The sequence below is a fragment of the Eufriesea mexicana genome, unplaced genomic scaffold (assembly GCF_001483705.2).
Source record: "Eufriesea mexicana isolate 0111107269 unplaced genomic scaffold, ASM148370v2 scaffold1272, whole genome shotgun sequence".
Lineage (NCBI taxonomy): Eukaryota > Metazoa > Arthropoda > Insecta > Hymenoptera > Apidae > Eufriesea > Eufriesea mexicana.
The window spans coordinates 430,758-442,368 of record NW_016909436.1 but is presented as its reverse complement, the minus strand read 5'-3'; the positions used below and the strand labels follow the sequence as shown (position 1 = coordinate 442,368).

Sequence of the window (11,611 nt, the reverse complement as noted above, 5' to 3'; positions counted from 1 at the left end):
TTTCGACATAAAATTAAACAAGCGCTATCGCGCCGTTTGGACCTCTTCGCAATCAATTAACTCCTTGACTACGGCAGACTTTGATACGTAGTAGCCGTGCCATACGGTAAGAATTGAGTTACGATGTGAGCCATTTTTGTGAAAACAAGCGCCCTCTGTGTCATAGAGCCAAAATACACCGAGCGCCTATAGGCGCCCTCCGTGTCACAAACGCAAAATTTCTAAGCGCCCATAGGTGCTCTCCGTGTCACAAACGCGATTTCTAAGCACCCATAGACGTCCTTCGTGTCACAAACGTAAAATTTCTAAGCGCCCAGAGGCACCCTTCGTGTCACAAACGCAAAATTTCTAAGCGCCCATAGGCACCCTTCGTGTCACAAACGCAAAACTTCTAAGCGCCCATAGGCGCACTATGTGTCACAAATGTAAAATTTCTAAACGCCTATAGACGTCCTTCGTATCACAAACGCAAAATTTCTAAGCGTCCATAGACACCTTCCGTGTCACAAACGCAAAATTTCTAAACGTCCATAGGCACCCTTCGTGTCACAAACGCAAAACTTCTAAGCGCCCATAGGCACCCTCCGTGTCACAAACCCAAAATTTGTAAGTACCCATAGGCACCCTCCGTGTCACAAACCCAAAATTTGTAAGTACCCATAGGCGCCCTCCGTGTCACAAACCCAAAATTTCTAAGCGCCCATAGACGTCCTTCGTGTCACAAACGCAAAATTCCTAAGCGCCCATAGACACCTTCCGTGTCACAAACGCAAAATTTCTAAACGCCCATAGATTCCAACAGTAGCCTATGGGTTAAGGCAAGCGTTATCGCGCTGTTCAGTGTTTTCGAACCGTGTTCTTCCGAAAGCCTGAAGCGCTGCTTGGGACTCAAAGGGTTAACCACTCGCGCTGGCAGGAAATTCGCAGTCCAGTGTAACTCGCTGGGAGGCGTCACGACGTGTGTACCACGTGATTGGCGATTCTGAGGTAAAAGCATTACGACGTGCGTGACACGTCTTCCCAGCGCAAGTGGTTAAGGAATATTCCAGTCCGCGAAGTTTAAAGTCCACGGAAATGGAGTTAAAAGGCAGTCCGTTTGGTATTATACATTTCCATACTGAATTGAGATTTAATTCCAAGTGCGGAAAATTTTGCAGACCGATGCGAACATTACGCTCGTCATATTGCGTACCCGAACGGGATATCAATTAACCGCGATACGTTCGACGAATACGAGCAGTTACACGTGGCAGGGAGGCAGTGGCACGGCAGGCACTTCGCGGGTAATTATTTAAATTCGAAAAGGTCGCGTTCGTCGTACGAGTTTTTGCCGGCCGGTCCCGGGAACCGGCCGGGAGAAATCGCGACGTGGTCTCACGTGTTTGTGGAAATTTCACGAACGAAGATGTTAAAGAGCTTGTCGAGCAGTTGTGTACAGGTGCTGTAATACCGGTGATCCGCAGGTAATTCGACTTCTTGATGAAAGGTGATCGCGGTGCCGCGATGGCGCGTTTTTGGCGAAAGGCAAATTGAGGAAGCGCCGACGAGGTGTGCGCTTCGAGGGAAGCGGGCTTCCTCGAAGACGACGCTGAGGTTGCGCGAATTTCGGGGAGGCGAGGTTCGAGGAAAGGTGTCTCGGGGACTGGCTCCGGCCCGGAGGATGATTCGATGGTTCGAAGGCCTGAATTTCGAGAGCTTCGCGGACCGGCTGGATAATAAGAAAACACTTTTCCCGATTGTATGTTATTATTTAAGCTCGCGTTATTCGCTTACAAAATCGTTAATTTCAGTAATTCGCGTGCACCCTGGAGTTATGTATGTACTTCTCGAAATTGCCGGTGATTGCGGTTCGATGAATCCCTCGAATAGAATCGTTATTCGTATCTGTCAAGTGGCATCGAACTGCTAAACGATAGAGGATACGTAATTAATCTTAGGTTTACGAGGAATTTCGTGGAACCGCAAGGTGAACCATTTCATTATCCAACCCAGAACTGCGAGGAATTTGAAATGATTCGATAAATGACAAAAATTGAAAGGAATAGTAATCGATGTCAAACCCGATTGTAAGGTTTATTTCGTGTTAATTTAAGTCCTCGAATAATTAACTCGCCAGGAAGGCAGAATACTGTCAAATCCAAAACTATTAACAATCACCTAAATCATAAACGTAATTCATAAGCTATATGTCATTAAGAAAAGTATTCGTAATTATATCTGTCAAATCATAGAGATGAGTGGTTTAGGAGGGATTTTGTAAACCATTTAATTATCCAACCCGGAACTACTTGGAATTTTAAATGATTCGATAAGTGACAAAAATGGAAAAGAGTAGTATTCGATATCAAACTCGATTATAAGATTTATTTCGTGTTAATTCAATTCTGCGATTAATTAACCCGTCAAGATGACAGAATACTGTCAAACCCAAATCTATTAACAACTATTATCTAACCTAAATCATACTAATTTACCTAAAACCTAAAACTATTAACAATCACCTAAACCATCTAATTCATAAGCTATATATCATTGAAAAAGATATTCGTAATTGTATCTGTCAAATTACAGAGATGACGAAGACAACTACCCCTAAGAAATGTCAAATGTTCTTGAAAACGCGTAATTCAACCATCGTCACTAATTCTCAAGTCCAAAACCACACACCCTAAATCATAATCCTAATTCATAAGCTATTTGCTATTAAGAAAAATATTCGTAATTATATCTGTAAAATGACAGAGATGCCAAAGGTAACTACTCCTAAGAAATGTCAAATGTTCTTGGAAACGGGTAATTCAACCATCGTCACCAATCTCCAAGCTCAAAACCGCATACTCTAAATCATAATCCTAATTCATAAACTATATGTCATTAAGAAAAATATTCCTAATTATATTTGTCAAATCATAGAAATGACAAAGACAACTACCCCTAAGAATTGTCAAATATTCTTTGAAACGCGTAATTCAACCATCGTCGCCAGAAACCGTAGACCCTAAATCATAATCCTAATTCATAAGCTATTTGCCATTAAGAAAAATATTCGTAATTATATTTGTCAAATCACAGAAATGACAAAGACAACTACCCCTAAGAAATGTCAAATATTCTTTGAAACGCGTAATTCAACCATCGTCACCAGAAACCGCACACCCTAAATCATAATCCTAATTCATAAGCTATACGTCATTAAGAAAACTATTCGTAATTACATCTGTCAAATTACAGAGATGACAAAGACAACTACCCCTAAGGAATGTCAACTGTTCTTGAAAATGCGTAATTCAACCATCGTCACCAATTCTCAAGACCAAAACCGCAGACCCTAAGTCATAGTCCTAATTCATAAGCTATTTGCTATTAAGAAAAATATTCCTAATTATATTTGTCAAATCATAGAAATGACAAAGACAACTACCCCTAAGAATTGTCAAATATTCTTTGAAACGCGTAATTCAACCATCGTCGCCAGAAACCGTAGACCCTAAATCATAATCCTAATTCATAAGCTATTTGCCATTAAGAAAAATATTCGTAATTATATTTGTCAAATCACAGAAATGACAAAGACAACTACCCCTAAGAAATGTCAAATGTTCTTCGAAACGGATTCAACCATTGTCACTAATCCGCAAGTCGAAAACCACACACCCAACATCATGAAAACTGCCCATGCCACCCCTGAAGCAGCCCACCGACAATCAATGCGACTCCCCCAAAAAAGCGTCCATCTCCAACCATCCACCCTACTCCCCTCATCGACTGGCAGCAACGATCGCCTCCCGATCTCGCCGCGAGAAGAATCAAAGGGGCCACGTTGCGGTGGTCATTAATCATCGGTCGACGTCTGCGTGAGCGATCGGAGGGCCGGCCGAAAATGGCGGTCGGCACGCGTCGAATTGCAGAAACCGTGGACTCACTGCCTCCCCGATTGGCCGATTCGCCCTTGGCCCTCGCAGGGGTCGAACGCGCTTCCTCAAGAAGCGTCGCCATCCTGTGGCGAGCTTGCGAAGCTCGCGTGGAAGCTTCGTCCCGTCACTGCGCAACGTGACGGCGCAGCTCCGACGCGCGCTGCCTGCCACCCCTTTCGAACGACGCGTCGCCGTCACGCGTCGGGTCGGCTCTCCCTTCGGCAGCCTCGATGCTAGGGGGTTGGTAATCCTGCAACGAGCAGCTGCGATTTTATCGGCCGAGAGAAACTCTGCGAGGGGGTTTCGGGAAATCTCGCGGTGAAAGCGAGGGCTCTGCCGGCGCAGGCAGAACGGGGTGGGAGGTTAGGTTAGAAGGGGTTTGTTGGCATCTTGCGCGTGATCGTGGGGGGTGAGCTGGCTCAAATATATACATGGTACATACATGCGTGTATATGTGTGTGAACGATGTTGGGATCGCGAGAAGTGGTTTTAGAGGGTGAATATCGCGATGTATAGTAATGGCCAGTTAATTTGGTTAGTTAGAGAAACTCTAGGGGTGTCTAGGAGTGTTAATTGGTACAATTTAATTTGAACTTTCGGATTGAAACACGAATTTTCGAATTTTAACCCTTTCGCTACCAGAGTCTTAGGAGAAAAACCGCCACCATAACCCGGACGTCTTATTATTTAAATATGATACCAATTGTCATTTATTTTTGTGGGATGTATCTATAACGTTCTAACTAAGTGAAATTAGCAATTTTACAAGCCGACACACATAAGTGACACTGGGTTATAGATGGATAATTCCTTTGGTAGCCCCGTCGTCACATATGTGTGACACATTTGATTAAAAGGATAATGAACACCCGTCACATATTTGTGACGCCGAGCTCAAATAAGAAAATCAGGTCGTCACATATATGTGACGCTGGTAGCCAAAGGGTTCATTCTGAAGTTGGGACGATGATCAGGGGTAGCTGTGAAATAAAAATTCCTCCTCCGTTGCCCTCGAATTCTTTATTTTCTATTCGATCTTTGATATCAACGATACTCTAAAAACGCTATAATTGTGCATTAAAATTCGATTCCTTTTGCATCAAATGCAGAAATTGTACCTAAACACCTAATGCTAGTTATAATATAATAATACGATAGAGTGATAGGTTGATAAATTTGAGAAAATAATTACAAAAGAGAGGCATGAAAGAAAAATAGGTTAACGACCGAAGTACTTGACTGCCTGTCCAAAGTTAGGTTAATAATATTCATTCGGCCTTATCGAATATAATGCGGCACTTGTCTCCTAACAATCGCTATAATTATTAATCTACCCATAATTCCACGCAAAATTACCTACGTCCTCGACTTCCTGACGATTAACCTTTACTTTCTGCGCACTGCCCTAATTCCTCTCGCTCGCCAATTTCTGCCCTCATTCAGGTCCCACCGCCATTGAAGCGCCACCATAACCTACGCTACTGAAACGACCCACGAGCGAACTTCCTCTCCCCTCTCGATCCATCCGTTGCGAGCCTTTCGGCAGTCGATTTGCATAAAACTTGGCCGGTGCAATCGGCGAAAGCGATCTTCATCACGCTGGACGCACTTCCGGCGTCGCAGACGGCGCTCTTCCCCCACTTCCGTTCGCAGAAGCTTCTCTCGCGTCGATTCGATCGCGATTTCCATAGCAGCCGCGACGATCGATCGCAAACACGTGGAACAGCCCCTCGGGCCCCGGGGTTGCGTTTCACATACCGGGTGGACGAAAAGTCACGCAATCCGTATCCTGATCGTTCTTTCAATACAGTTTGCGCGACATTTCAGCCACCCGGTATATCACCGGCCATGTGGATCTTCGTGGTTGCCTCGCTTCTCGATCGTGATCGAGAGTGCTGGTCATCTACGCGTGTGGCTACCATGCCACTTCCGGTTCCTGACGGAACAAATTCTTTTCTTCGGGGTACACTCGAGGAACCTGTGATTCTTTCACCCCCTGAGTATCTTCCTAGGGTTCTTACCAGTTTCGTGGAAAGTTTGAAAGTTGTCGAAGACTATGGTGAAAGTAAAAATAATAAAATAAATTGGGATTTAAAGGTACATGTTTTTCGAAAATTGGAAATAATTGCACAAAATTTTGGAAGAAACCAAGGGTGCGAATATAGTAATGGAAAAATGTACAGTTATATTTGCGTAAAGAGTTAATGTTGGAATGAAAATAAGGTACTAGGGGATGTTTAATAACACGGAAAACGAGGAGCTAAATTTTAATTGGCAATTTTCGAACGCATATCCCCTTTAAAGCCGACAAAACAGGCGAAACAGCGCGGGAATAATAAATGCACGGGACGAAGGCGAGGAATGGTAGATTTTCAGAGTTAATTTGAAAGGTGCGCGCAGAGGGCAGGTTACACGGTGATTTTCTGAATCGGAAAGCCGTGTCTGGTCGATCGTTAGCGTGAGCTTTCATTCATAAAATTCTCGAACATTCTGCGCAAGTTCGACCGACATACAGCGGTTTTAGGCTTTTTCCCTTTCACCGGATCATTTCCCGTGCTTTATGAGGCAAGCTGGGCTTGAATAATGTATATAATCGTTTCACCGAGAATTATCCACTCGCATTATACCGCGAGTCTCCTTAAATCCATTTTTAACAAGTATACAACAATTTAAATCACCGTTTCTGTGGATATCCTTGCAAAGGTACCATTTCAAATTACTCCATTTCGCCCTCGGTTCATCCTACACACGCTCCGCGTTTCATTTTCCCTCGCCTCGTTGTATTTTATTCATTTATTTATTCATTTTTGTTACAGCCATTAACCGAGCCCGTATTATACGCGTTTTAAAAGTCACGCTGTCTATCGATCGCTACAATCTTTCCTGGTAACCTTCGCCGACTTCCAGTTACGTTTACTCCGGTTGTTAGGAATTCTGACGCCAGACGAACGTTTAATCGATTGTGCCAACGAAACGTTTGCCCGACGTTGCAAGAGCAATAAATAATTGCGTAACGCTTGTACAACGTCCCGCCGCAGCGTAATGTCCTTATTAGTCGACATCTCTCGGCACCCACAACGCATCGCTGCTCTCTCACGCTCATCTTCGTCGCTACCGTTCCTCCAGGCTACGAATATTAACGCGCAAACCGAAGGAAGATTCTCTCTCGAAGGAAGAAAAGGAAAACGGGACACTCGACCAGTCGAAGAGGAACACGGTGTACGGTGAATCGCGATGTCTGGCCACGGCCACGTCTCCTTGGCACCCTTCCACCTCGTCCCGGCCTAATAACTCGCCAAACAACGGATCACTCGATCACGCGCCATTGTCACGCCGCCAAACCGCGATATTCGCGCAACCACACCACCACGACCCACCAAGAACACTTGCAACCTCTCGCGTAAGAACCACCAAAGCGATCAACCACGACTGACGACCCGAATTCACCCAGGCCGCTCAGGAACCCAGACCCTTTCCCAAACAACGGGTCGCACGATTACGCGCCATTGCACGACGACGGTATTCACGCAACCACACCACCGTGACCCACCAAGACCACTTGCATCCACTCGCGCAAAATTCATCGCACTGATCAACGTTTAATGACAACCCGAAATTCGTGCAGTCCCGACCTAACACGGTCACCCTCTCCGTCGACCACTCGAGCGAGCAACGCACAGACACGAAATTGCGAACGAAAACGAAAGCAGACGTAGAAGGAACCCCTTCCACCCCACACTGCACGAGCGTCGCAACCCCCATAGCCACGAATCCGCACGATCCCGGCACCAGCCGCGTCGCTGGCGGTGCCTAGCCGCTCTCGGTGGCACGCAAGCTTCACAGAGACACAGTGACAAACAACGTCATGGCCTGCGTGCACACGCAAAGCAGAGCCTCGATGACATTGCCCATGGTGGGCCACCACGTGCGCGCACGCGTCCCGCTGACGCAACACGTACGCTGACGTAACGAGAAACCGAGCCGAGGACGTTTTATCGAGTGGAGGTTAGGACGTCGGCCGGCTGCGCTTGCGTGCGTCCTCCTTTCTTCCGACACGCGTTCCCTGCTCGCTTTCCACCGCACCGTGCACACGGAACCGCCGCGACGTGGACGCGGCAGGCTTTCCCGGTCGCGAACCGACGCGTCGAGCTTCGTTGCGACTTTTCGGGTCGTGGTGATCGAGAAATCGCGACCCGGTGGACGGAGTGGACCGGAACCGTGTCAGTCGGGACGGGTCACGTGAGACCGCGACCTATCGCAACGGGAGGAGCAGAGAGACGTCGGGACGGAGGCTGCACGCGTCACGACGCCGCTCTCCACGCCGCTGCCAGGGATCTTCGTGGGTGGAGCGAGTGATCGATAGCCGGTGCTCACGGACTAAGGGTCGTCGTCAAGGTGAGACGGTTCTCCGCACCATGGACGCGCCGGGATGAACCACCTGCACTCAGACACTCACCCGCGCACGGGGTTCAGCGCATGGGGTTCGACGGACCGCGCGATCATTCGGGGATGCGCGTTGCTATGCTTGCTGGGTGCAACGTGGCTGACGGTGGTGGGGGTCGTGGGATTTTCGCGAGTCGGGAAATCCGAGTGAAATTGAAATTGTGAATCGGAGTGAGCCGGGGCAAGTGCCGGGTGGGTGTTGATGTTTCTCAGGATGCCGGGATGTGGGTCAGCGCTCGTGTCCACGCCTCGAGCGCTCTTTCTCCGCGGAGGGTGGCGGGTTCCAGAGTTTCTCGTCACACCGATCGCCGCGGGTTTACGTGCGTCGAATTTTTATCCTCGTCGAGGGATGCTAGCACGATCAGTTCGATAGGGAAGATGAAACGGTACGATCGAGCTTCAGAGGTATAACCTGGTTTCGCTTCGGTTTTACTCGCAGCTTCGCCGTTGCCTTTTGTCTCCTCCCCGTTAAATCGATATACTCGTCGTCGAGTTTATTTTTAATTTTACGGATTTTATTTGTTTACTTCGTTTCTTCCTCGTCGTGCCGGATTATCCGTGCACGGAATAATTGCAGTACGATCACGATTCTTTGGAAAAGGGTTTTGACCCACATACGGGGTGCATTCATCGTGGTAACGCCTTTTGTTGTTATTTCAGGCGAATTCCGAAGTCGGGTTTAACAGCTAAAGTATAGTTTAGTTTTCGCGATGCCAAAATCATTGCCATTCTTGGCACACGCGAAATGATCGAAGCGTGCTTGCATCTTCCTCTGTGTATCTAATAGCCACTTCCCTTTAAAAGGGTTTCGACCTACGTACAGGGTGTAATAGTTTCACTTTTGCCGTCTCTTCGAACGAATTCTCACGTTAAAGTTAATATTCGAAATGACGATTTCCAAAGCATAATACCTTTGTCGCGATATTGCGTCTTTTAACGAAATTCTCTGCGAAGCTCTTCGACAAGGATGACGCGTTATTTTTGGTAACGAAACTATCTGCTATTTTCCAAACGAAATTCCAAATTTCCCGGAAACCCTTCGTCAAAGTGCAATTTGCATCGGACTATCGACTTTAACGAGCAATATTTCCCAGCTTTAGCGTGTCTGACCAAAACTTCGAGCCCACTGTAGTCTGAAATCCATACAGGGTCGTAAATCTTTCATGCAAATCGTGGCCCAATGGTGACCTTGATGTTAGAAGCTCTAAGCCGCATCAGGAGTTTCAAGATGGAGGTCGGGCTAACCTTTCGGGTTGGCATTTAATCGATATCGAACCGCGGTTTCAAAGTCGTGTCTCGTGCATTCCTATCTACTGCAACGCGAGCCATACCTAGGCACCAGCTATAGTGCCTGTTTCCTCTCGAATCTTCGAAATTTCGAAAAATTTCCTGGCCGACCCCACCTAACTTTGGAACCCGTTGTTCCGCGGGTCGGATAACCGGGTCGATCGGGTGAATAATGGAGTTATCGGGGCAATATAGTCGAAAAATAATGATCGTAAAGGGGGCGCCGAGTGTGGCAATAAGGCGGTTACGTGGAAATGTCGTTCACCTTTGCATAAGAGGCCGCGAATTACGTTTTTGACCCAGTTCCACGGCGCGGAGAAACGATCGTCAGGGACAATAATTGCAGAAACACGCGGAGAAAATAACAGCGTCGAAACTGGTACCGGTTCCTGCGTGTAATTACGAGTGCTTCGGTAATCGAACGTAACTCGTTAACGTTTCGCCAACTTTGCTTTCAATTACTCGTCGATCGCGAAAACGGTATCGCCGACGATAACGGTCTGATTGATAACGGTGTCTCGAACAACGTCGGGGAATTTTGATTAAAGGATCGCCTCGATCGTGGAATTTTTCGCTCCAGCAATTCAATTTTTACTCGGCAATTTTAAGAAATTCGCTACCGCGAACATTTCGAATTTGACGTGTGCGAAACGCGAGAGGTTCCTAAATTTAACTTAGATTCATAATATTGTTTTAATATTATTTTTTGAATAACCTATTATTCATAATTATCGATATTTTAATATCCACGTCGAATATTTTTCATCGTGCCAAATTTCGTGATTGTTTTTAATATATTTTAACATGCAGAATATTCGAAGAATTCCTAAAATTGTTATTTAATTTTCCTAAATTTAATTTAGTTCCAAAATATTATTTTAATATTATTTTTTAAATTACCTATTATTCATAATTATCGATATTTTAATATCCACGTCGAATATTTTTCATGGGGCCAAATTTCGTGATTGTTTTTAATATATTTTAACATGCACAATATTCGAAGAATTCCTAAAATTGTTATTTAATTTTCCTAAATTTCCTAAATTTAATTTAGTTCCAAAATGTTATTTTTTAAATAACCTATATTCATAATTATCGATATTTTAATATCCACGTCGAATATTTTTCATCGTGTCAAATTTCGTGATTGTTTTTAATATATTTTAACATGCACAATATTCGAAGAATTCCTAAAATTGTTATTTAATTTTCCTAAATTTCCTAAATTTAATTTAGTTCCAAAATGTTATTTTTCAAATAACCTATTATTCATAATTATCGATATTTTAATATCCATATGGAATATTCTTAATCGTGCCAAATTTCCTGATTATCGTTAATGTATTTTAACATGCAGAATATTCGAAGAATTCCTATTAAATAAAATTTTTATTTAATTTTATCCTGGATGAAATAAAATCACAGTGATTAATTAAAATCAAATTACTCTTCGATGTATAATTTTTCGTAATTAAATCGTCAGTGCAGAGGGTTAATACTTGGATTTAATTTTTAATTTTGGAATTTAATACCTTGATACACGATATTTTAATAACCCGATATTCCCTATACTTTTCGAGTTTTAATACGGTTTTGAGTGACTGCTGGAGGAATGGACTGGCACATACGTACACGTTTGATTCTCGCTTAATTCACGGCAAGAGATGCGCAGATACAAAGCGCGTTCTATTTGAATATTTATCAAAACGCGTTTATCGCACATTATTATTTAATCATTAACAGTGGCCTGGGTTTAATAACGACTAAAAATCTTGGTAATTGCTACCGGGAACGCGCATTATCGCTGGAAAAACGGATAAGAGGGATGGTAAAAATGGCGAAGATTGCGAGTGCCGAAGAGAATGTTAATTTTAAACGCGATAAAGCAGGAATCAGACGATGCTCGTTCTCCTCGCGTGTTCGCGCGTTATTATCGTTAACGATATTATCATCCCCGCCATTAT

At 44.6% G+C, this 11,611-nt stretch overlaps 1 protein-coding gene across 2 annotated transcripts in view; it reads left to right on the top strand.

Annotated features, from left to right (window-relative positions):
• Positions 1–8,004: 8,004 nt before the first annotated feature.
• Positions 8,005–11,611, top strand: part of LOC108547866 (ras-related protein Rab-37) — a 179,303-nt gene continuing 175,696 nt past the window's right edge. For both annotated transcript variants that reach the window (XM_017900572.1, XM_017900566.1), the window contains exon 1: positions 8,005–8,309. The gene's annotated coding sequence lies outside the window, so the exon portion shown is untranslated. The remainder of the gene's footprint in view (positions 8,310–11,611) is intronic.